The sequence below is a fragment of the Musca autumnalis genome, unplaced genomic scaffold (assembly GCF_047663935.1).
Source record: "Musca autumnalis isolate F117 unplaced genomic scaffold, ASM4766393v1 scaffold_4, whole genome shotgun sequence".
Taxonomy (NCBI): domain Eukaryota; kingdom Metazoa; phylum Arthropoda; class Insecta; order Diptera; family Muscidae; genus Musca; species Musca autumnalis.
In genome coordinates, this window is record NW_027411977.1 from 16,524,307 (window position 1) to 16,551,121 (window position 26,815).

Below are 26,815 nucleotides of genomic sequence, written 5' to 3' on the forward strand. Positions count from 1 at the left end.
CCTGCTTTTCTTCTATGTGAAGACGTACTGCTCCTCTATTAGAAGATTGTCAGGTCTTCTATAAGGAGATTTTTGGTCTACAATAAGAAGACCTCCAGGTCCTTTATTAGAAGACATCCTTGTCTTCTATAAGAAGAAGTGGTCTTCTATAAGAAGACTTTCCTTTTCTTTTGTTTCTATGAGAATAGATCCTTCCCTTTCTCCCATTTCCTTTTTGATCTGATCTGTTTTTAAGAAGAGCTTCTTGTCTTCTTAACGAAGACTCTCTAGTCTTTTTAAGGAGACTTTATGATTCATTATTATTATTATCTATGAGAAACCCTTCCTTTTCTCCTGTGTGAAGATTTCTGGTCTTCTATAAAAATACAATATTTTCTTCTATGGGAAGACCTACTGGTCCTTTGTTAGAAGAAATTTCTGTCTTTTATAAGAAGACTGTCGTCTATAAGAAGAACTTCTGCTGCTTTATTAGGGGACCTTCTGGTCTTCTATAAGAAGACCTACTGGCCTACTATTAGAAGATATTCTGGTCTGGTCATCAGTATACATTTCCAAATCATCTTGAAACAGACCTTAAACTGCACTTAATGTTGAACTGCACCCAAATGTTGAACTTTTGTCGGAGAGGTACCCTAAGGTAAGGTCTTAAAGTTAACTTATCCGAAATTTTGTGTGAGAGGTACCCGAAGCAGAGAGCAAATATATTCCATATTCGAACCTGATCTATATCTGGTAGACATATTAGGATGTGTAAAGTTTGAACCAAATCGGTCACTCCATTCAAAAGTTATCGTGAGAACAATTTTCCCAAAATTTTTGAACTTTTGTGGGGGAGGTACCTGAAGGAGTGGACCGATATCGTTTATCTTCGAATTTAAATAGTAAGTCGAACTAAAACTATACTTTTACAAAATATTACGAAGGTCAAATCGGTTGATCCGTTCGAGAGTTATCTTGCGCTCCATCCACTACACACCGTGTCATAGGTGTTTTTCCAACTTTCAGACTATTTTCTCAGGAAGTATGGACTTGCCCCTGATGAAACTTGTACCGTCGTATAGTAGGCAGTGAATACAAGTTGTTACAAAAAAAATCAAAGCGATTCGAGAGGAGGTCCTAAACTGAACTGAACTTTCCCGAAATTTTGTGTGGGAGGTACCCGAAGGAGTGGACCGATTGAGTCCATACTAGAACCTCATCCAAGTCTGGTAGACATTTCACGATGTGCAAAGTATGGGCCAAACCGGTTACTCCCTTCAAGAGTTATCGTGCGCACAAATTTTCCCAACATTTTCGAACTTTTATGGGGAAGGTACCGGAAGGAGTGGACCGATATAACCCATCTTCAAGCTTGATCTAAGTTTGGACAAAATATTACGAAAGCCAAATTTTGGACCAAACCAGCATACGCGTTCGAGAGTTTTCTTGCGCTCCAACCACCACACACGGTGTCATATGGGTTTTTGTACCTTTCAGTCTATGTTCTCAGGAAGTATGTACTAGCCCCTCATGAAACTTATAGCGTCGTATGGGGGACAGTGAATACGAGTTGGTACAAAAAAAATCAAAGCTATTCGAGTGTAGATCCTAATCTGAACTTTTCCGAAATTTTGTTTGGGATTTATCCGAAGGAGTGGGCCGATTGAGTCCATATTGGAACCTCATCTAAGTCTGGTAGAAATTTCACGATGTGCAAAGTATGGAACAAATCACTTCCTTCAAGAGTTATCGTGCGCACAAATTTTCCGAACATTTCCGAACTTTTGGGGGGAGGTACCGGAAGGAGTGTACCGATATAACCCATCTTCGAACTTAAACTAAGTTTGGACAAAATATTACGAAAGCCAAATTTTGGACTGAATCGGTTGATCCGTACGAGAGTTCTCGTGCGCTCCAAACAGACAGACAGACGGACATGGCTAAATCAACTCCAAATTGTCTGAAACACATTTCGTCCAAACATAGTTTGGGTCTAAAACCATTATTTCGATGAGGCACTTTTTGCCCGAATAAAGGTGTATATGCAATCGTTAGCATAAATGCTGAGGGTATAAAAATTTACCTTTTTAGCCAAAGCAAGTAAAATAGCTGTAAGTTCGTCCGGGCCGAACCTTTTATACCCTCCACATTGAAATACTCTGATCGGTTGGTCGGGGCTACAACAAAACGTGGACCTATGTCCATAATTTTTGTCGGAGAAGTTTCTTGATCACTGGGTACAATAAATGACAAATTATAACTTATTCGGTCTGCAGATGCAGCTAAAAACGTCAAATCAAATCTGGCGGTACCGTTATATGGGGGCTATACCAAAACGTGGAAATATATTGGCAATTTTTAATGGAGACGTTTTTTGGTCAATGAGAACCTCAAATGTTAAATGTCAACTAATTCTCGTCAGAAAGTGTAGTTAAAAGCCTCAAACTACTTTAAATCGGGAGGTACCGTTATATAGGAGCTATTCCAAAACTATTGGCAATTTTTGGTAGAGAAGCTTTTTGGTCATTGGAAACCTAAAATGTCAAATTTCCGCTAATCCCTTCAAAAAATTGAGGTAAAAGCTTCAAAATACCTGAAATCGGGAGGTACCGTTATATGGGACCTATACCAATACGTGGACTTATCTTCACCATTTTTGGTGCAAAAGTTTTTTGATCTCTTGAAACTCCAAGTGAAAGATTGGAGCCAATTTAGGACGAAAATGTAGCTAAAATCCTCAAAGTATCTTAAATCGGTATATGGGTTATACCAAAACGTGGACCTTTACTGACAATTTTTAGTGGAGAAGTTTCTAGTTCATTAAGAATCTCGAATGTCAAATTTCAGCTAGTTTGGTCAAACAATGTAGATAAAATCCCAAAGTGGACCTATGTAGCCCATCTTCAAATCAACCTACCTATGAAAAAAGACGGACGCTAGAGTGATTATAACATGAGACAGACAGACATGGCTAGATCGTGTTAGAATTTTATCCTGATCAAGAATAAAAAAAAAATGAAAAAGTATAAAAAATCTGTCTCGCTTAAAGACAAGATTTGTATGTATATAATAAGCTCAGCAAAATATATGAAGATTGATCCAATAATTTTCGAGCTATCGTTGGCATCGACTTCAAAAATGGTATTTGGAGAAACACGTGCTTAAAGTTTCTATGCTACATACAAATCTCAATAACTTTTTCCCTTCCAATGCTCATATCTCTGCCAATTTTGCTCCGATCGACTTGAAATTTTTTCCCGTATACTCTCCTTCAAAAAAGATAATAATATTTTTGTTCGATTATTTTTAAACTGACAAGTAGTGTTAACCCCTTAATTTCCTGCCCCCAGTACCCTAACGGATCCTTGAAATACAAACCCTCATCCCTTCATTTCTGACGATTTAATACAATAGAATGATTTACTAACTAACGGAAACCGACTATATTCATTGACCACAAAAACTAAACACATACACTTGAAGGTACACCAAACATATCCATTTTGTGCGTAATGTGGTCTAAATTGTTATGGGTAACTAATTGTTGGTTGTGATTTACTAACCACCTTCAATAACAGCAACAAAAGCTCAAATTACCGGAAGTTATTATATCATTTGAAAGCATTTCATTCAATAGACAGCCTCTGGTAGTACTCAAGTTAACAATTTATATTAACTTGTTCCATTACATGTACCAGGAGGTAGTGTCTTGTTCCGTTTAGCTGATGTTAGTCCATTTGCCATTGTTGTCCTGTGGCTCTACAGCTGTTATTGTTCTTTTCGAAATTTATTTCATAAGGATGATAATGGTAACAAGTACATTATAGTTATACACTGAGAGAAGAAGGAATACCGCTTAAGGTTAGAAAAAAAGAAGATCGACATATGTATCATAGCCATATGACATAGCCACGGCGCCCGACCACTGGCACTGAAATATTCAGTTTTAAGATATTTTTTGTATATTTTACTGGTGAAAGTTCAAATTTTGATACATTCGAACTTCACTTTAACGCATCCACAGAGGCCTGGTTGTCAGATGAATGGATTTTGCAGAACAGTTGAAAAGCGTGGCGAAGAAGCCTCTACGATTCGCGATTATTGGAGTTTTTCTTAGGAATCCGAATTATTTTGCCGGCTTCCCAGGTTTAATGGAATATATGGGGCCACCATGACAAATTGACAACTCCCGGTTAACCTAGCTGTTCTGTAATGACCATGGAAATTCGTCCAAGATATTTTGACGATGTTTTAATTCCTTGTGACTTCTGCACCTCATCGGATAAAAGAACTTAAAGCCAACTTGAAAGTGTCCACATTTGAAAGTTGACCAGTATTTAAGAAGATTTTCTAGACTTCTATGAAAATACCTTCCGAACATCTATAAGAAGAACTTCTTACATCTAAAAAAAAAACCTTCTGTGAAAGAGTGTGTGATCTTTTATGAAAAGATTTTCTGGACTTATTTAAGAATGCAATTTTGTCATTATCCAGAAAAGATTGTGGTCTTCTCTAATGAAAGACCTTCTGGTCTTTTATAAGAATACTTTTTTGCCTTCTACTCTGAAAGAAAAATGTTTCATTGATTTTGAACCAACGTAGAGTTTCATTGAATAAATGAAAATTTTCATTAAATAACAATAATGAGTTTCTTCATTATTCCAATGAAATTTCATCAAGTATGCACTGATACTTCTTTATTAATTGAATAAAGTACTTGGAAATTGAAATTCTATTATTGCTGTGAAACTTTCACATTAATACTATGAAATAATAATGAAAGTTATTTTATCAAATTCAATGAAATTTCTTCATTATTACAATGTAGTCTTACGTTGGTTCAAAATCAATGACAATTTTCATTTATCAACGTTATTTTCTTTCAGTGTATTAGAAGATTTTCTGGACTTATATAAAAGTCTTTAATGTCTTATAAAAGAAGATCTTCTGGTACTTTATACGAAATTTTTTTTTATTCTGGTCACCTTCTGGCCCTCTAAAGGCAGACTATCTGATATTATAAAAAGAGCTATGAGAAGACCATCTGGACTTTAATGAAATTGTCTTGTGGCCTTCTCTAAGGAGAGCTTCTCATGGCTTTATAAGAACACCTACTTGTCTTCTGCGAATATGTGGTCTTCTATTAGACGGTCTTATGGTCTTAAATTGGAAGACCTTCCGATCTTCTGTAATAAGGCCATATAGTCCTCTCTATTTGGTCCTTTTGGGTCTTTAGAAGTTATTTATTATAATGTCTTCTGTACTTTATAAGAAAACCTTTGGCCTTTTATGAGAAGACCAGTTAGTCTTCTATAAGAAAATCTTTCTCCCAGCTAAATCTTTTGGTCTTATGTAATAGGACATTCAGGTCCTCTATAAGAAGACGTCCCTCGAGTTTCTTATAACAAGAATATCTTGTCGTCAATACTATTTGTTTAAAGTCCTTTTGATCCTCTACAAGACCTATTCTGCTCTTTAAGAAGAGCTTCTGGTCTTCTGTGCAAACATTCCGGTTTTCTGTGAAGATATTCCTATATCCTGTCAGAACATTTTCTGGTAATCTGCGAGGAGCACTAGTGGTCTTGTATGAAAGGAGCTTCCGAACCGCTGTTGTGAGCACGATAACACTTGAACGGATCTACCGAATTGTTCCAAACTTTGCACTCCATAATATTTTGTCCCAACTTAGATGAAGTTCGAAGATTGGTCATATCTCGACAGTACCTGCACACGATAATTCTCATAGGGAGTAACTGATTTGGTCAAATTTTGCATATCCTTCGGGTACCTGTCACTAAAAATTTCAAAAGTACAGTTTAATACCACATTTCTGATCGGTTTATTTGTTACATAACATTTTTTCGTGAGCAAGTCCAAACTTCCTCAGACTATTGCCCAATGGCTCTTAAAACCTTGTCGCCAACAACTAAAATGACTGATTTGCCCGAAACTTTGGACATCTTGAAAGTTCTTTCAAACATACTTCAAGTTCCAAAAGCTCTGTATCGGACAACACATTCGGGTCCTCCATCACAAAAGTTCAAAATTTTCGCTTATGTGCAGTTTAAAGGCTGCTCGAGAATTGTTTTGAAATTTTCATCGAAGATCCTGATTACAACAATATTTTTTTTTGTGTGCAGGTTAGCGCGTTATGCTCCTAAAGCTCCTAAAAGTCTAACGGGGACCAACTAAAATGGCTGCTTGGAGCGTTAATTATCGAAAGGAATTACTAAATTAGATCAAGTTCCAATTTTGGTCTATTAAATCACAAAAATCCAACACTTTTGAGCTTTAATTGAAATTAGTTGAAATTTGGATCAAGGCTACAACATTAATTATAAGTTTTGTTAGTTGAAGCCATTATATCTTGAGATATTGGCCCCAAAATGTTCCAATATTTAAGCCCTTTTCTTCAAAGTTAGCCTTAAGTTAACGAATTGCACAAGCGGTAATGATAAAATTCTCTGAACATTTCTTTCGGTGTATTTCTTTATAAAATTCTTGTCATTTTTCTCATATCACCTCTTAAGGGGGAGGAAGCAATGAATTTGTTATTGTTGTTATTTGTGTGGTATTGTTGTCATCATATCCTGTAACGTTTATGTTTAATTTTTAACTTTTTCCGCTTGAAATAATTCCCATTGTATTTTCCTTCACAATTCATTCAAAATATTCTATGGTCATCATTCCTTAGGAAAATGTTTAGCCACAGGAGAAGACAACAACAATAGGGTCCCAACAACATTATTATGACAGTATGAGCCAAACTGACCACAATTCTTGTTGGCAATACAATGTTTATCCACGTGGAGAGGGAAATTGAAATTATCTTTGCTGCTGGGCTAAGAACAGCAGAAATATTCATGCATATCCATAAATGTCATATGGTCACCACATCATGCTTTTGGCCACACTATATCCTGGTCATCTATGGATGTATGTATGTGTATGTAAGAGAGGCTTTTGTTTCCACTCTGTTGGTTGTTCATTTTTGCCCAACCAAGCATTAACATGGAATGTGACCACATGATTTTCTATGTGATTTTTCTGTAAATACCGGAATATATTTATTGTTGTAAAATCACAAGCAGCAACAACAACGACAACTGCAACAAATTACGATAAACAGGAATATTGTAACATTTTATGCAAATATATATATTGTCCTAAGCAAGTACGGAAGGTTATAGGTGGCAGATAAGACTTTTTGATAACCTACTTGTTTGTTGGGCATCAAGGTAAAGCGATTAAATATAAAGCAGAGACTACTGAATATGTCAATATTGTGACTTATCTATTAATAATGATTTCAATAAGTAATAATGTTACATGATTGTGGATCAACCAAAACAAATATAAAAAAATAACTGTTCGTAATGTGTAGAAATATATATTTCTAATCAATTCAACCAAAACGGCACTGTAGGGTATAAATATGCCATGAAACAAATATAAAACACATAAAGCAAAAATCAACAACTAGACAGGCCCAGGACAATAACTATGTATCAGTGTGAGTAGTAGATGATGTTGTGCAGCAGGACAATGTGTAAATATATATTTTGAATATATAGAAAATTGTGCTTGTTTGTGTTTATCAGGGTCGAAAATTGTGAATAAAATTTGAATGGACAGATAATGAATAAATTTTGTGTAAATTTGTTGTTAACATTTTGTAGCATCATTTCATGAGGCCTGTTTATATGTAGAATGTGTATGTATGTACTGGAAAAATCTGTCATGCATATGGATTGGTGAGTGCAAGAGAATATCCGTATCCGCTCGCAGGGCAATGTACAGTTATTTGTTTTTTTTTTTTTAATATTGTAAATTTTAACTATGGTTTCACATTGTATGTGCCTATATGAGCTTTGTTGTGTGTTCTTTAAGCATGTGCATATGTTTTCCATTTTTATGCTTTAAAGAAGGTACATTTTCAAAATCAATCATTTGGTAACAGGAGAGCATTCTTGATGATTGGATCCTGAGAAAGCTGTGCCCCATTCGCAGAAAAGGAGATTATATGGCGTGTTCGAACTGCTGAAGCAACAATATATTTTGTGTCATTATGTTTCCTGACACAAAATATATGGTTAAAACAACAATATTCGAGTATATTTTCCGGTTTTTTAAAATACAATATTTTGTCTTTAAATATGATTGCTCCTACAATATCTCTTCTCTGCGTGTATGCCTCAGTGGAAACTACTGTGTGATGGACTTTTATCTAATAAGTTCACTTTAGACAAAATACTCACCTAATTCAGGTGACTTTAATTTTGTTGACTTTTTCTACAGTCCAAGTGTGTTCCAAGCCATGTCAGAATTGGACATAACCGTAAAGCCTTACAAGAAGCCTTTAAAAACGAATCGGCTGATTGCAAAGAACACAAAATTTTTCTTTAATTTGTTTAAAAAAATTATTAAGAAATTCTGCCCACATTCTGTGTTTTAATTTGGCGTCTTTTGCATTATTTGTTGTACACACAAACACAGTAGTCAATAAATAAGCACAGCAAATTGAAATAAAAGGAAAGAATCACAGATTTGTATTAATAAGATTTAACACATACAATAACATAATTTGTTCATTAAAAATCATTTTCACTCATCACTTTTTCACATCATTTTGTTTTATTTTGTTTTCATTTCGTCATTTACAAAATAATAAACAAGTATTGCCATACGTTTATGTTGTATAAATTAATTTGTAAACCTTGAAGCAGAAGCAGCAATTTTGCCGCAAAGATTACAAAACATAAAATAAAACCAAAGTTTCAGACAGCCTGCGTCATAAATTAACCTAGTGTTTTATTTTGACCAATCTACACCACCAGTTTCCCAATAGCAAGTATCGCCTGAATACTTGTTGTGTTGTCTACATTCATTAAAGTGTTGTTGTTGTTCGCCCTTGGACAACAATTAATTTCAGTTCTAAAGCTACTCTGTAGATTTAGAACCCCTACAACTCCATACGCCTGTATCGGAACTTGTACATGGTCCGGTCTTCCGTTAAAATGAGAAAGAACTTCTCACGCCAACCAAAAATCGCACTACTCCGGACACTGATGCTACCCGTACTAATGCATGGATCCGTATCATGGGTATTTGTGCAAGCAGATAAGATAGTATTTTGTGTGTCTGGAAGAAAATATCTTCTAGGATTTACTGAAAAATCTACTTCGACGGTGAATTACCGTATGGACCACGAGTTGTACCATTTTTATTCCGGCTTCTCATGATATTAGAAATGCTAGAAATTTATATTAAAATAAATCTATTGACGGTATACGCATAACAGTATAGTCAATACTAACTTACCTAGCTGTCCCATTACAGAACATTTGTTCCATAAGCCGAACTAAGAATATATCTCCATTTCTCTCTTTTTGTTGCTTCGCTTTTTGGAATACCGCGTTTTTGATCTATTTTCCAATTGTTTGCTCCATCGAAGCCTTAGCCTGCCAGTTCTCCGTGTACCGCTATGTGGCCCGCATTTATGCGCCTATCTAGCGGCTTCATCATCGCCCATTCTTATGATATGACCTAGCCAACGCAGTCGTTGCATCTCGATACATGTATATATACTGATGGCGTTGTATAGCAGATACAGCTCGCGGTTCATACGACGTCGATATTCACCGTCAAGGTAGATCTTTTAAAGATTTGTTTTATCTCAAACATACCTAGCACTGCCTTGTCTGCTTGCGCAAGTACCCAGGCTTCGGAACGATCTATCAGCACGGATAGTATCAGTTTTTTTAAAGCGTTATTTTTGTTTGACGAGATGTTTCTTTGTTTTTAAACTGCTTACTTATGCCAAAGTAGCTTATGTTGGCCAATACAAATCTTCTACGCGTTCTGCCAGATGGCGCTTTTTCTGCGGAAAAACACCTTTTCTCTCTCCTTTTCTCACGATACCTCTCTCGTACTACGCTTTGCTACTGACTGTAAAGTAGCCCTATATGCCGCATTTTTTCTTTGATAGCAGACCGACACTCCTGGTCATACCATGGATTCCTTGGTGGAGGTCTCTGCTATCAAAGTACTGATTTTGCGGCTGTTGGCATGGAGTGGGAAATATTTTTCCATTGTGCTGATATGTTATCGGGACGAGAAGTTCTTTCAATAAGCAATTAGGCCAGTTGAGTTAAATATGCTGTGGCTATCTGTTGTGATTGCAGCTTACCTATGTCCAATTTCCGTGTTGTGTATGTACTTTCTTTGTTTGCTACGTTTAATCTGGTACGTACCTTTGCTGCAACAAGTCTTTGTTTGCACCTCGGAACGATCGTGCATCCAACACGCTCGATGAACGTCTTCCATCTATCACATCGTGATCAATTGATTTCTTGTTCTTCGATCTGGAGGCAGCCAGTTGCCCATATGAATATCGACATGCTTAAATCTGGTTCTGTTAACTAGCACGTTTTTTGCCGCTGCGAAATCTATCAGCCTCATTCCATTGTCAGATGTTTCACTATGGAGACTGAATTTCCCGAGTGTTGGGCCGAAGATATTCTCGATTCCAATTTTGGCATTAAAATCGCCTAGTATAATTTTAATGTCATGGGGAGGGCAACGGTCATAAGTTTCTTCTATGCGCTCGTAAAATATATCTTTGGTCTGTTAGTTCTTGTCTTCAGTTGGAGCATGAGCGCAAATAAAGCTGATGTTGAAGAATTTTGCTTTTAATCGAATTGCAGCGAGTCTTTCATTCACTGGGGTGAAGCTGGATGTTTTGACCTCCTACCAACTACAATTCCGTAACCAAGCTCATGCTTTGTGTCATGGCAGTTATAAGGGTTACTAACCTTATGGGTGAATGTGCGGCACATGTTAGCCCACTACCCTTAACAGGTTACACCACGGGGAGGTCAGTGTCAACTTGATATGAAAGAGGGACCAAGATAAATCCTGGGCTTTGCCATGTTCATCCCCTACATCATCCATAGTCAAGATTAAAATGGAATAACCATGGACAGAAATCTAGGCCCAGGACAGGAATTAACGGGCTGAAGAATTATAAAGACGCAAAAGTAGTTGAGCTGCAAGCCAACATGTTTAAAATCGCCGGAAATATCCTGATAAGACACACCGGACACACACTAGTAAAATGGATTTGCCTGCAGTCACTTTGTTAAGTTTTAGCCACTCTGTTTCGCAACAATTTATATGGGTTAGATATGAAGTTTAAACCAGGGTCAGGCACCATACTTTTCTATTGCTTACTTTACGGGGTGTCGTTGTGTGAGTGCATGCTTTTTCAATTGGTTGAATTGTGTGTGTGAAGAGAGCAACGTTCAATGAGCGCCCGTGGGCGCTCTCTCGCCTGACGCTGGTTTAAACATCTATGGTTTGCCACACGGCCTAACGCACTCAGCCCCTGATTGTTAGGTACGTATTCTATATACCAGGGACGCGCTTCTTTGCTAAGTATACTGTCTTATGAGGGCGCCCACTGAGTTGTTTTTGAATTTGCGTCTCTCTCACTTACAGTGTAAGTGAATGAAAACAAACAATAAACATAATGTGGTTGTTCCCTGCAAGCAAAAACTATCGCGGAAGTGACTTAGGCGTGTCGCCCAAGGCGATGAAAACAGTCGCGGCGATAGTCGCAGAAGTCACCCTGAAGTGACCTCCGTTGTGAAGAAATGAACCACGCCGGCGTGTCGTCTTGGAAGTCACTCCAGCGACACTTCTAGAAGATCATTTCCGCGATAGTTATAGAAATAAAAAATATTTTTTTTTTCTATTTATTTTTATTTAAATCTTTTATTTTTTATTTTTATTTATTTTTTTAGTTTTCTTCTCTTTTAGAGAAATAATTCTTTGCAATTTCCGCCTATATTAATTTTGTCATTTTAAAAATGTGATGTTTTGTTGCCTGACTTGGGAAGCGAACCCGGAACTTCAGAGTGTAAAGCGAGTATGCTTACCACTGCACTACCGCCTCATATAATCATCAGATAGAACATGTTCTATATTTGTTCAAATGTGTTGAATCATTAAGTAAATGTAAACAATCGCCTTGGAAGTCACTCAGAAGCCACTCCGAAGTGTCGGCATACGCGATAAAACGTAATCACAATAAAGCTATAGAAATTGTTTGTGGAATTCACCAACGATCTTCCTTGGCGTGTCCCCGGAGTGACCTCTTAGGCGAGGGAGTGCGAAACTCACTTCCAATTGCTGGCAGTGTTGTTTTCTTCACTCATACATACACACATACTAAAACAGGTATCCCCTGCCAGCAATTGGAAGTGCGTTACGCACTCCCTCGCCAAAGAGGTCACTCCGGAGACACCCCAAGGAAGATCGTCGGAGAATTACACAAACAATTTCTATAGCCTTATTGTGATTACGTTTTATCGCGTATGCCGACACTTCGGAGTGACTTCTGGGTGACTTCCAAGGCGATTGTTTACATTTATTTAATGATTCAACATATTTGAACAAATATAGAACATTTTCTATCTGATGATTATATGAGGCGGTGGTGCAGTGGCAAGCACACTCGCTTTGCACTCTGAAGGTCCGGGTTCGCTTCCCAAGTCAGGCAAAAAAACATCACATTTTTAAAATGACAAAATTAATGTAGGCGAAAATTGCAAAGAATAATCTCTCTAAAAGAGAACAGAAATAAAAAATAAATAAAAATAAATAAATAAAACTAAACAATATTAAAAACAAGTAAGAACGGCGTTAAGTTCGGCCGGGCCGAACTTCTTATACCCTCCACCACAAGTTGTATTGAAGTAAAATGGAATAATTTGTTTCCTTTCGTGTATGAAGAAGACTTAATACTAAATTTCAGCAATTTCGGTAAAACAATGTGAGGCACCATTCTGTGGGGGCTATTTCAAAGCGTCGATCTATACCGACAAATTTCTTACGGAAAGTTTTTAGGCTCAAAGAAGACTAAATACCAAATTTCATATATTTCGGTAAGAGAATGTGGCTTAAAAAAATACCGAAAATCAAGAAGTACGCTTCTATGGGGATATAGGAAGACGTGGACCTATACTGATAATACTCTTCTGGAATATTTTATTACTCTTGGAAGACGAATTAAATAATTTCAGCCATTTCGGTTGGATATTGACGTCGCAGTCTTCAGTATTGCGAAAATCGGGAGGTACCGTTCTATGGGGGCTATATGGACCTGTACAGACATATTTCTGGCGAACAGTTTTATATCACATTGAAGACTAAATACCAAATTTCAGCCATTTTGGTGGAATATTGAAGACCCAACCTTCAAAACACGAAAAATCGGGAGGTACCTTTCCATGGGGGCTATATAAAGGCGTGAACCTATACCTAAAAGTTAAAGGGGAAGTTTGAGTACCCCCAACGAAGTCTAAATACCAAATTTCAGCCATTTCGGTGGAATATTGAGGCCACAACCTTCAAAATACCGAAATTCGGGAGGTACCGGCCTATGGGGGCTATTTAAGACATGGACCGACTCCGACAAAATTCTGGGAGAAAGTTTTTTACCACTAAAGAAGACTACGTGCCAAATTTCAGCCATTTTAGTAGGATAATGAAGCTAAAACCTTCAAAATAACGAAAATCGGGAGGTACCGTTTTATGGGGGCTATATGAAGGTGTGGACCGATACCAACAAAATTCTAGGGGAAAGGTTTATACCCCTAAAGAAGACTACGTACCAAATTTCAGCCATTTCGGTGTGATAATGAAGCGAAAACCTTCAAAATACCGAAAAACGGGAGGTACCGTTCTATGGGGGCTATATGAAGGTATGGACCGACACCGACCAAATTCTGGGAGAAAGTTTTGTACCCCTAAAGAAGACTACGTACCAAATTTCAGCCATTTCGGTGTGATAATGAAGCGAAAACCTTCAAAATACCGAAAAACGGGAGGTACCGTTCTATGGGGGCTATATCAAAACGTGGACCGATATATCCCATTTTCAATACCAACCATCCTGCAAGTAATAGCAACTTCTGTACCAAATTTTGACTCTCTATCTTTAAAATTGCGAGCTGTATCTTGATTTCAACAGACAGACAGACGGACGGACTGACGGACGGACGGACGGACAGACGGACATGGTCGAATCGACATAGAATTTTATGCTGATCAATAATATATATACTTTATAGGGTCTCCGACGAATATTTCGATGTGTTACAAACGGAATGACAAATTTAATTATACCCTCCATATGGTGGAGGGTATAAAAATAAAACTAAAAAATAAAAAAAATTAAATAAAAATAAATAGAAAAAAAAATAAAAAAAAAAATATTTTTTTAATTTCTAGAACTATCGCGGAAATGATCTTCTAGAAGTGTCGCTGGAGTGACTTCCAAGACGACACCCCGGCGTGGTTCATTTCTTCACAACGGAGGTCACTTCAGGGTGTCTTCTGCGACTATCGCCGCGACTGTTTTCATCGCCCTAGGCGACACGCCTAAGTTACTTCCGCGATAGTTTTTGCTTGCAGGGTCGGCACCAATACAAACGCTTTGTTTGCGGCCTCACGCATACTACTCTCTCCCGCTCTCTCCACAAACAGCGTGTGCGTTAATGCATTGCTAAAATTAAAAATCATTGAAAGAAGCGACAACAGAACCTTCTTCATTGACTTCTGAACGAAGACTGAGAGGTGGTTGTTCTGTTGTTATTCTCATCAAGGGCACGTGTGCCCCTTTTTGCCGGATGCTGTACTAAAACATTGTTTGGCCTTCGTCATATTTTGTCCAAAACTAGTTTCAGTTTAAAGATGGGCAATATCGGTCCACAAAACCTGGTACTTCCCCCCAATATATATCGCTAAAATGGTATACACGATATCTCTTGAACGGGACAACCTATTTGGTCCAAACTTTGTCCAAATTTTGTTAAACTTCTAAAGTGGACCATAATGGTCCTCTCCTTAGGGTACCTCCCCCACAAAAGTTCAACATGTCTATGTACAGTTAATGGTCGGTTTGAAGATCCTTTGGAATGTATACCGATGCTGTCCGTTGTGGTCCTGATTACAGCGATATCATGTTATCCGTGGACAAGTCCATGCTTTCTGGCATAGTGATCCAAGAGTTATATGACAACCCACTGAAGTGACTAGTGAGTGTGTTTCCACTCCCATAATGGACTATGTCGTTCCAATCCTTGAAGTACCCCCTCCACAACATTTTTGAACTTTAATCCTTTAATCCACTTTTTTTTGCAAATTTAAATGTCCAAAGCTTCTTAAAAGACCCTAAATACGTTCGATCTGTCCCTAGATGAAAGTTTCAATTCACATAGGCTGAGGTTATATCTCTGTCGACAAAGCCGACTGATACTTTTTTAGTTGTTTATCCAGATTTCAATAATAATCTGATGTATACTCCTTATCTATATCTCACAACCGGTCTTGAAAAGTCCGGCTAAAAAACATAAATACCACCGTTGACTTGTTCCTGAACCCATTAATTACTGTCTTCACCTCAGTTTGGTGGTTTAGATTGTATACTAGGCTGGTGACGTTTTACAACCCTATATGCATGCATCACATTTTGATAAGCTTTTATTTAAGATTACATTACATATAATGTGGCTCGATAAAAGACCTAACGAACACAAGCAAGTTCTCAGTAGGAGGCTGTCCATGTTGCGGCAGTGTTGCATAGCACTGCTAGCTTCGGGCAATTTTTGTGGGAGACTAATACTTTATCCAGTGGGTCTTCTAGCATTTCAGAGCCTTTGGATAGCCATTCTGAGCTACAAGTAGTTCTTAAAAAACTTTAGCGAGGGACAATTGACTACTGAACCAATGATCAGTACATGAGTATGAAATCAATTTACAGATTTTACACAACCTGTTTCGAGGTTCAGACAGCAGAATAAATTCAGAATGACACGAGAGTTCCAGCGTGCATTGCAGATGTTTGGAATCTGCTTAAACTTTACAAAACGGAACTCCTCGCAGTGAAGTAACGGAAGTAACTTAATATGGCCTCTTCAGCCTTCTCCATGTATCCTTAATCCCAGTTTTACCTTTGCTGACCTTTCTCTCCGAACATTTGCTGCAGTCGAACTACAACGGAGTTTATTTGACTTTTTCCCATATTTCATTAGATTTATTCTTGAGGCCACGGTCTGATTTTCAAAGCTCTCAAGGTGCTTACCAAGTTTTTCTTTACCTGAACAGCTTCCTTGTAGATAGCCTTGTTGATTTCTGACTGATATGGTGTTGGGGCGGCAGCTTTGATCTTTTAACAAAGCCTCTTGGAATGCCTGTTAGGTTATGTTTCCTTTTTGCTGGTTGTTGCTGCCGTATCATTCTCCCAAGGACTCAAAGTAGTGTTGTCGGAAGACTCCATGCTACAATTTTTAAACTTTTTTTGAGGTATCGAAGGGATGACAATTTTAGAAGAAGAATATTACTTTGTGCCAAATCAGTTACTCCGGGAAGATTTACATCATAAAACGCTCGATTTCTCGTTTCCCGTCGATGACAATAGCAGAATAGTTTTAACAAGGTAATAGTCATTCATAAAAATATATTAAGTCAAAAAGATTCATTCCCCGCCGAAATCCAACGTCTCTGAATACATTTCAAAGTAAGATTTTTTTTTTTTTTTAAATTTCGAAACCCCCAATGGAACTGAAAACGCAAAAAACAAAAACTGACATGCGAACATAAGTGCAAAAAATCCATGCGAATACAAAGAAAAATATTGTACATAAAAAATTAAATTTCCAAATGGACGAAATTCTGACAGCTGAAGCAACAGAAGTGAAAAAAAACAAGCGTAAAAGATTTCCATGACGTACCCAAAACAAAAGACTTGACTTTCTTCGTAAGCCAAATGATAGAAATGCCCTAGACATTTTAGGCCGACAAAAAAACTCCACTCCAAAAGAAACTAACGAAACGACAAACAGCCCTTAGCTTTCACTGGCTGGCAACAGTGCAGTGCTGTATGTGACCCATAACGACGAACGAATGCGGCTGGGAAGGGGCCAAAAGGAAGCAATAAACTTAAAACAAGGAAAATGTAATAAACGAGAAAATCTTGTACGTGACCAACCGCACTACTGATACGGGGATGACGATGATGATGCTGCGATTGCTACTGCTGCTCATGATGACTATGAAGCGATTCCGTTACGCTTACTGGCTAACAAATGAAATGGAATCTGAAGGATATTACAAGGAGAAATTCGTAAATTTAAATTGGGAAACATTTAATCGATATTGCTGTCGCTGATATTTCCGTGCTTTGTTGTCGGTAGGTCTTTTTTTCTCTAGCTTTCTTTTCCATAGTTTTACAACCCTGCAAATGCACATTAAATTCCCTTAGCCATGGTAAGGGATGGGGTTGTATGGCTATTTAGGCCTCAATTTAAAGCAAATGACTATTGTACGAGTTGAGTAAACTGCACTCCAGAGACTTTGGCCCCAAAACATGATGATGTCTGAATGAAGGCCGTCCTGTGCCATGTATTCCTGGGAGGTAGCACAACATCACTACAAATCTCCATCGTCATAATGTTAACGTTAGTCCGTCCATACAATTGTTATGAACTAATCGTCTATCAATATCGTTGACGTTAAAGCTGATGCTGTTTTTCCTGCTACTGTTGGTTGTGGCATGCTGTTGTTGCAGTTGTTGTGGAGTTTATGAAGCATGAAACGCGTGCTTTTTATTATTGTTAAACAAAATATTCCTGGAAACGAATTTGTCTGGGCGTTAAACAGTCACATCATCTTGTTAAATCAGATAAAACCTCCACAGACATAAGCCAAAGAAGAATTTCGCAAAGAGAAAAAGTCGCAACCACAGAAAATTCTGCTGGAAATGATGATCATAACATGTTCTGCAATAGCATTTGCCATAGCACCACACCACATCACACGGCTACTTAGTTGCTAATGGATGATCAGCATTATTATGATCGTTGGCCTTTATCCTCCATATTCTTCCTAGAGATCACGTGTGGCGTGACACTCATTCATTCGATGAGTGAGCCTTTAATTACTAAACTGAGGAAAAATATCTGTTCAAAAAATGTTCAATATTGTCAAAAGGAACACCCAAGTAAAATCTACGAGAATTTCCTTGTCAGCAGACGGCTAGGTGAAGCATGTCTTTCTATCGATTGTTTGCATCAAGGCACAGTGGATACGAATTATGGAAATGCATGAAAAATAAAATGGAAAATCGAAACAGTAAGTTAAAAACATCCTACAGTTACTTTATTTAAGCAACAACAACTACCATGTAGAATTCTCTTCATCATTCTAGTTCTTACTTTACCTTTCATTAATGTGCTTTTGTTTGTTTTGCCCTAATCATGTACTTATGGTTTAGTTTGCTACTTCTTTATTTCTTGCATTTGTTTGTTGTTGTAATTAAGTCATTAGTATGCTTGTCCACTTGTATTGATCTTCGCCCATGTATGTGAGTCTGGTTGTTCGCTTAGTGCGAATGTGCGTCTGTGTGTTCGTTGCACAGATTCGAGGTGTTACCTGACGTGTTCTAGAGGATTCTTGAACGAGGGGAATTTTGAGATAAATACACGTGGAATCAGCAACAACGAGTTAGTTGTGTTTAAAGCGTTGAACGGAACAGATCGGTTAAAGAATAGCTGCGTGCTAACTAGAGACAAGCTGTTGGCTTAGTAATTAAAGTCGGTTCCGAATAAGTGCAATAAAGTAAATAAAGCATTGTAGAAACGTAATCTAAAACGAACCCTGTTTTATTTGGTACAAATCCTACTGGGAAATAAAACTACGTCTACACGGAGATTAGTTAAACCCAATTCCGTAACAATATGACTAAGATCTTCAATAAATTGGGGCACCATTATATGGGGTTTATACCAAAACCTGGACTTATTCAAATTACCGAAAATCTGTGGGTATCGTTCTATATGGGCTATATGAATTCTGGTGGAAAGTGCTATTCCCTCAACGAAGACCAAACTAAATTTCAGCCATTTCTGTGGGATATTGGAACCAACATCTTCAACATACCGAAAATTCAACGTTTTATATCCCCATCGTAGAGTTAGTACAAATTTCAGTCGTTTCGGTGTGATATTGAGTGCACAACCTTCAAAACTACGAAAATCGGGAGGTACGCTTCTGCGGGGCGTATATGAAGACCTATACGACTAATCGAAAGCAAACACCAAATTCCAGCCATTTTGGTGGGATTTTGTGACCACAACCTTCAAAATGCCCAACATCGGGGGCAATATGAAGACGTGGATCTATACCGACTAATTTTAGGTGGAAAGTTTTATACCACCAACGAAGCCTGAATATCAAATTTCAGTCGCTTTGGTGGGATATTGAGGTCACAAGCTTCAAAATATCGAAAATCGGGAGGTACCGATCTATGGGGGCTATATGAAGACATGGATCTATACCGACTAATTTCAGGTGGAAAGTTTTATACCACCAACGAAGCCGAATACTAAATTTCAGTCCTTTTGGTGGGATATTGAGTGCACGACCTTCAACGGAAATCGGGAGGAAAGTTTTATACCACCAACGAAAATCGGGAGGTACGCTTCTGGGGGGCTATATGAAGACGTGGATCTATACCGACTAATTTCAGGTGGAAAGTTTAATATCAGAAACGAAGCCTGAATACCAAATTTCTGCCATTTTGGTGGGATATTGGTCACATATGAAGACGTTGTTCTATACCGACTAATACCAAATTTCAGCCATTTTGATGGGATATTGAGGACACAAGCTTCAAAATATCGAAAATTGGGAGGTACCCCGATCTGTACCTACTAATTTCAGGTTGAAAACCTGAATGCCGAATTTCAGCCATTTCAGTGTGATAATGAGACTAAAATCTTCATAACACCGAAAATCGGTAGGTACCCTTCTATGGGGGCTAAATGAAAACGTGGACCGAATGAACTATTTTCAATACCAAGCGCCGTAGGAGTAAAATAAACTTCTATACGAATTTACAAAGGTCCATCTTATCTTGATTTCAACAGACTGACGGGCGGACAAACGACATGGTTATATCGACTTAAAATATTATGCTGATCAAGAATATATACTTTACAGGGTTTCCGTTGAATATTTCTAAGTGAAGGGTATAAAAACGGCATTCTTCCTAAAATGAGGCAAAGCGAAGAAAAACAAGTTTTCCACGTTAAGATGATGTTTTTCGCAGATCGTCAAATGTTTCCAAAGTGGCACTAGATTTAGTAAATGAAGTGACTCGTACCTAAAAAGTCCCTTCATTTGGTGTTTGCTGAACCAAAACTGATTAGCACTTCAATGAGAGGTTTAATACCTCACACGTTCGTGCGGTTAAGGCAATTCTTCATTAGCTCTGTAGTAGCTCGATACGTACCTGCTGAATAACCGAAATAAGCCAAACATCTCATGAATGGCGTGACATAACAAACCCCGCCATTTCTATGGGCTCAGGGCGCACTCACAGACTTCAGTAGCTCATTACACCTGAATACGAAGCTGACGCTTCAGAAGTTACTTACAGCACAGGGAAGTCGTGAGAGCATTACCGGCCAGCCAGTAGTACGCAATGACAGAACTTTTTGGTTTTAAAATTGAACTGTGTCAATCTACATACCTCCATATGTCTCCCACAGTCCACCTTTATGAAGCAGATAAAATATTATGCCTAATGTGTGTAGAAGCTAGTCTTCTTCCAACGCCCCAGCACGAAAAGTACCAATTACTTCACACTTATGTGTACGCGGTCGCCTCCTTATACTCCTGCCTTTCTCTGGTGGGTCAGGCATTCGGTTGATAATGCTACTCCACATTCGACCCAAAGTTCTATCCGCGATTTGGGTCTAAAACACAACCACCGCGATGCTTCCACAAGGGAGGCAACACCAACTTCCAGGCCAGATCCGAGTATATGGGGGCACCTGGCACCCGCTGCACCAGAATATAGACTCCTATCAGGCTTCGAGCCAAGGCCTACTACCAGTTGGACTCCAAACAGCCCACCAAACAGCGAAACAAACAAGACAGGACCACCAACAATGTCCTCACAGACTGCACAATGGGCCCACAGGGACCGCACCAACAGACAACACAACAATTAACAAGGCCACCCCACGGGTGACTAGCACGACATACATAATGAACACGACGCCGCACCAACACCAACATGCCTACGAGGGCGGTTCGGAAACTTCTTAGCCTATCAATGAAAGAGAATAGTTAGTTTTTCAAAAATATTTTTAGTTTTCAATAAAATCTCCTGGAACTTCAATACACTTAGTCCAATCAATAAAATACCTTTGAAGTTCCAAAAAACCGTTGCCATAACCTTACCAGCCGATTGAATTGTTTTTGCCTTCTTTGGGGCACATCCTCCAGCTTCAGTCCTTTATTTGCTCTCTGGAGTATAGAGGTGGATCCATGTCTCATCAACAGTTATGAAACGACGCTTAAAATCCATTTTATTTCGCTTAAAACGATCCAAACAAGCTTCAGAAATTTTCATGCGTTTTTGATCGACTGTTAACAAATGCGGCACCCATATTAGCACGACATACATAATGAACACCAACATGCCTACGAGGGCGGTTCGGAAACTTCTTAGCCTATCAATGAAAGAGAATAGTTAGCCAGCAAAATTTTATGGAAGTGGTTCCATGAGATGCCATGATTTCACTGGATCTTTTGCATTGGTTCAAATGAAGTCGTGAAAGATCCGATCTTTTCATCAGCATTTGAAACCATTCGACGGAAGTCGTAAAAGATCCGATCGTTTCATCAGCATTCGAACCAATTCAAAGGAAGTCGTGGTAGATCCGATCTTTTCCTTAGCATTTGAACCCATTCCATCCATCCAATAGAGATGAATTTTGTGTTTTTATTTTTACACTTGTATATATTCTTTTATTTATCTAAATATGTACGTTTAAAGCAATGTAAGATTTATTATGCTAGGATGTCCCAATCATTGAGCTAAAAGTAAAGTCGGACTGCACTCTTTGGTATTAGTCGTGTTCCTTTACATGCCTGAGGTTACCAGTTTTTACCCGCAAAGTGTTTCCTTACTTTTAAAAGCATACAATTTATATGCGAGCAGTTCACCACTTTTACCATTTTTGCAACAATTACCATTTTTAAAAGTAAAGGAACATGCCAATTATAAAAGTTTCCTTGCCTGCTCTAGAGAACACTGCTCAACAAGTCGATTTGTAGATCCCTACAAAACAACAAAAATTTCCAAAACGTTGTAAAATAAAATTCACGAAATAGTAATCTGCAGTTGGAGTCAATGTCGAAATCTGCACTGCTCTGACGGAAGTAAAATCCTTTTGTAAGATGAATCAAAACCTGTTGCGGAGGAAGTAAACTCTGTTGCGTGCAGCGGCGGTGTTTAGACTGCAACAGCTGGGACGACCGGAAGTCAAGTTTCTCACTTAAATTTACAACCTGTCGCTTGCCAAAGGATGCCAGCAAAGGTGAATCTTACAACCCGATTTCGCTTTTGTCGCCCGTAACAAGGACCCTTGTGGCTATAGTTCTTCCAGCATCAGATATAACTTTCCAGTTGCCGATCAATAGCATAGGATCCGTAAGCAGCACAACAACTGCACTGGAGGCCATCTCCATATTACCAGAGGACTCACTCAGAGCAAGCCGTGCTCATAATCTAGAAAGAGAAGTGTAACGTTACAAGAGAGAACCTCTAGATCAACAAGCCTTTCAACCAGGTTTAAGTAGCATTCACAAGAATGCGGTCCTTGGAGAACATACACCATCTATCGCAGCTGAGAAGCGCCAGCTGTCAGGACAAACCAGAGTAGTTTTGGGTCAATTCGCTCGGGATGGTGCAGACGTCAAAATTCCTATAGGGCAAGTACTGATGACACCGTGGAAAACATCTGCCCAGCATACAGCACAGGCCCCCAACGACACACTGCTCCTTTTCAATTACCCTAACAATCCTGCTAAGAAACTTAGATTGCAGCTTTGTGGTTACAAACCATATAAATAGCGAAATAGCCACATTCTTACGACTGATAGACCCAGAGTCAGATTAAGCAGAAAAATGATAATACAAACATATTAACTACTGTTACAACAACGAGAACAAACTGCAATTATAGATGTAAACTTTATGATGATAAATAAATTATAGTTATTTCATTAATTCCTTTGAATTAATAAAATAAAAAAAATGAAAATCATTTTTCAATACAGCATTTTCCATTTTCCGAACAAGACGTGAAAATTACATGCCAAAGGGTTGGTGCAAATGACATGCCATAGATTAGTGAAAATGCTATTCTTGGGAATTGGTTAAGATGGCATGCCAAAGGATTAGTATAGATGCCATGCCAAAGAATTGTTGAAGATGCCATTCCATCGAGTTAGTTAGGATGACATGATTAGGATCTGAAAATGAATTGCATCTTTTGGGGGTCACGCTCTTGTAAAAAGAATGAGTGAAGATGCTGAAAAAATGACATTCCATTTCACTTGCATCCATTCTTGAATAGCATCTTTGGCATCGAACATTTTGCTGGGTAGTTTTTCAAAAATATTTTTAGTTTTCAATAAAATCTCTGAAACTTCAATACACTTAGTCCAATCAATAAAATAGCTTTGAAGTTCCAAAAAACCGTTGCCATAACCTTACCAGCCGATTGAATTGTTTTTGCCTTCTTTGGGGCACATCCTCCAGCTTCAGTCCATTGTTTGCATTGTTCTTTTGTCTCTGGAGTATAGAGGTGGATCCATGTCTCATCAACAGTTATGAAACGACCCTTAAAATCCATTTTATTTCGCTTAAAACGATCCAAACAAGCTTCAGAAATTTTCATGCGTTTTTGATCGACTGTTAACAAATGCGGCACCCATCTTGCAGAAAGCTTTTTCATCTGTAGTTCTTCATGCAAAATTACATGGACTCGATCATTTAGATGCCCTTGATATTAGCAATGTCACGCACTTTTATTCGTCGATCATTTAATACCATATCATGCACTTTGGCTACAATTTCTGTTGTTGTTGCTGTTTTTGGACGTCCACTACGTGGCTCATCTTCAATGCTTGTACGACCACGTTTAAATTCAGCAACCCAATTTTTTACTGTTGCATATGAAGGATCACTTTCCCCTAACACATTCACCATATCATTATGAATTTCTTGTCCCGATAAACCTTTTTTATGTAAATATTTAATGACAGCACGCATTTCTAATTTTTCCATTGTAAAAAAAATTGCGGATGCGTCTTTTTTGAACACCTGTTTCTATATGAAGGAGTTGCCAGATGGAAACAAAATTTAACATGTGTTCATAACAGAGATGGAAGTTTCCAAAACACTTACCTTTTTTTCTGTTTATACCGCTCTTTTTGTGCTAGGCTAAGAAGTTTCTGAACTGCCCTCGTAAATTGCCTCCACTAAGTCTAGCCCTTCTTCTATCAAACACTTGACGGGCAAAACTACTTAAACAACTAAGGGCCTGACAGTCTCCAAGTGCCCTACTGAAATCCCACCCCTCCCCTTCATTCGTTATGTCCACTTTGGCTAAATTTCTAACGTCATCATAGTAAGGGCACTCCGTCAGTACATGCCTCCAGTCATCCCTCATCGACATAAGCCTGTCCTGGATAGGTCTCTTACGTGCCGAAATGCATTCAGAAAGCCATGCCCGTCTGGGCGGACCAGTATTATCGTAGCATTACCAATAAATTCGTACATCACCCTCCCATTGTTACTCTTCATCCACCTAGTCCGCCACCTATCAGTAATACGCTCTCGAAGGATTGCACTACACCGCCATATATCCCCATCCTCAGCCAGAACTGATGTACACTCCTTTACAAACCGATGGTCATTGTATACGTGGACACAGTGCTAACATTTGTGTCGACAGTGATTTATTATTCCCCAAATTAGGCTCAGCTGCATGATACCATGCATATGCACCATATGTTGCGCAGGAAACATAAATATATATAGCACGTACAGAGCGCCTGCTCAAGCCCAAATCGGTCCGCAAGAGTCGTCTGATCATACCCCCCACTTGTCCTTTAAGCGATCAAAGTGTGGTAGGAAGTTCATTCTCTCGCCCGTCGTAATACCCAGACACTTGACTCGTTCCCAAATCGAACGTGGGGAGGACGGCTGTGTACCAACCTACCTTTCCGTAGAATCAGCTCAGTCTACTCCCTGGTCACTTCAACACCCAGTCGGTCACTCCAGATCCCTACTATACCTGCCTGCTTACCAGAGTACGTAAAAATACTTTAAAAAACATTTGCAATGGTTTCGTTTCGTATTTTCCATGGGAACAATACAAAAAGCAACATAAATCACGTTGGCCGAGCTCGTTGTTTAGTTTCGATTTCTTTACATTCGTGAGTGCGAACAAAACTAAAAATTCTCAACTCCACAACAGCATATAGAAAACGAAATAGTACTAAACACATATCGTCTGCTCCGTCGGAAAAGGTCGTAAGTCCCTCTCAATAAATTTTTCAGGGGGAAGAAAAAACTTTCCAGAGCTTTCTGTGTTAAAGATTTTATTATGGTGGTAAAGGCAGTATTCTTCGTTTATTTATTCCGCTTCAATACCTTTACTTTGTTTGATAAAATTCCGTCGCCTTTGGGAAATAATTGGATGTCTTTGGACTTACGACCTTTTCCTTGTACAGTTTTGTATTTTTGTAGGGACTTACGACCTTTTCCTACAATTTACGGACGTTTTTAAAATAAAATATTTATACTTTACAAAACAATGTGGAAAGGGTATTATACGTTTGTTTTGTCCAATATTCGTGTAACATCGCGAAGTATTCATCGTAGACCCTCTCCCCTTGCCATTTTTTCATATCTTGACGAGATAATGCGATCTAGCTATGTGTGTCCGTCCATCCATTAACAATTGTAATAAAACTCCAGAGCCATCGTCACGAAATTTTGTGGAGCGGTCGGGTTTCGACCAGAAGTGATCGAAAGGTGTGAAATGGACCAAACCCACAATTTTTAGCCGACTTTGTAGCTGTGCTGTAGATCGCAGTAATATTCCGATCGGAGCGATATTGAATGATTTGAGTTTAAGACATAGAAGAAAGTAGCAATTTAACATGGTGATCAGATAATAATTAGCGAGTTTAATGGACCAACACTTTTGGTTGAAAATTGGTAATTTTTTTAATATTTGGACTGGTATCCACGTTTCACTCACGTAAGTTATATTTAAACAAGTAAAAAAGTATCAGTCGGCTTTGCCGAAAGAGATATACCCTCAGCCTGTTTGAATTGAAACGTCCATCTATTGACAATATCGAATATTCGGATAACGGATTTTGTGCCCCCTTTTGGAATTTGCCGACAAAAAATATATTCGATTTGAAGTTCAAAAGTGACATAGTCCATTTTGGTAGTGGATCTTATTATGGGAGTCATTCCTTTTGGTAGATATTGTGCCCACCAGTAATTTCAGATGGTCCGAAATCATGGACTTGCCCACGAAAAACATAACATCAAGCCTCTTCACAGCTTTCGAGCTATTTTTTCAGGAACTATGGATTTGCCCCTGAAAAAAAACTTGTTGTTACAACAAAGATAAAAGTGATTCGATAGCAGGCCTTAGCGCCGTAGAAATATTACGATGTGCAAAGTATGGACCAAATCTGCAGGTCCGTTCGAGAGTTAACGTGCACTCAAACTCCGGGCTATTTTCTAAGGAAGTATGGACTGGCCCCTGATTAGACATGTACTGCCGTAATGGGGGCAGCAAATACAAGTTGTTACAACAAAAATAAAAGCGATTCGAGAGCGCACCAGCCAGCCAGACAGACGGACGGACATTGCTAAATCGACTCCAAA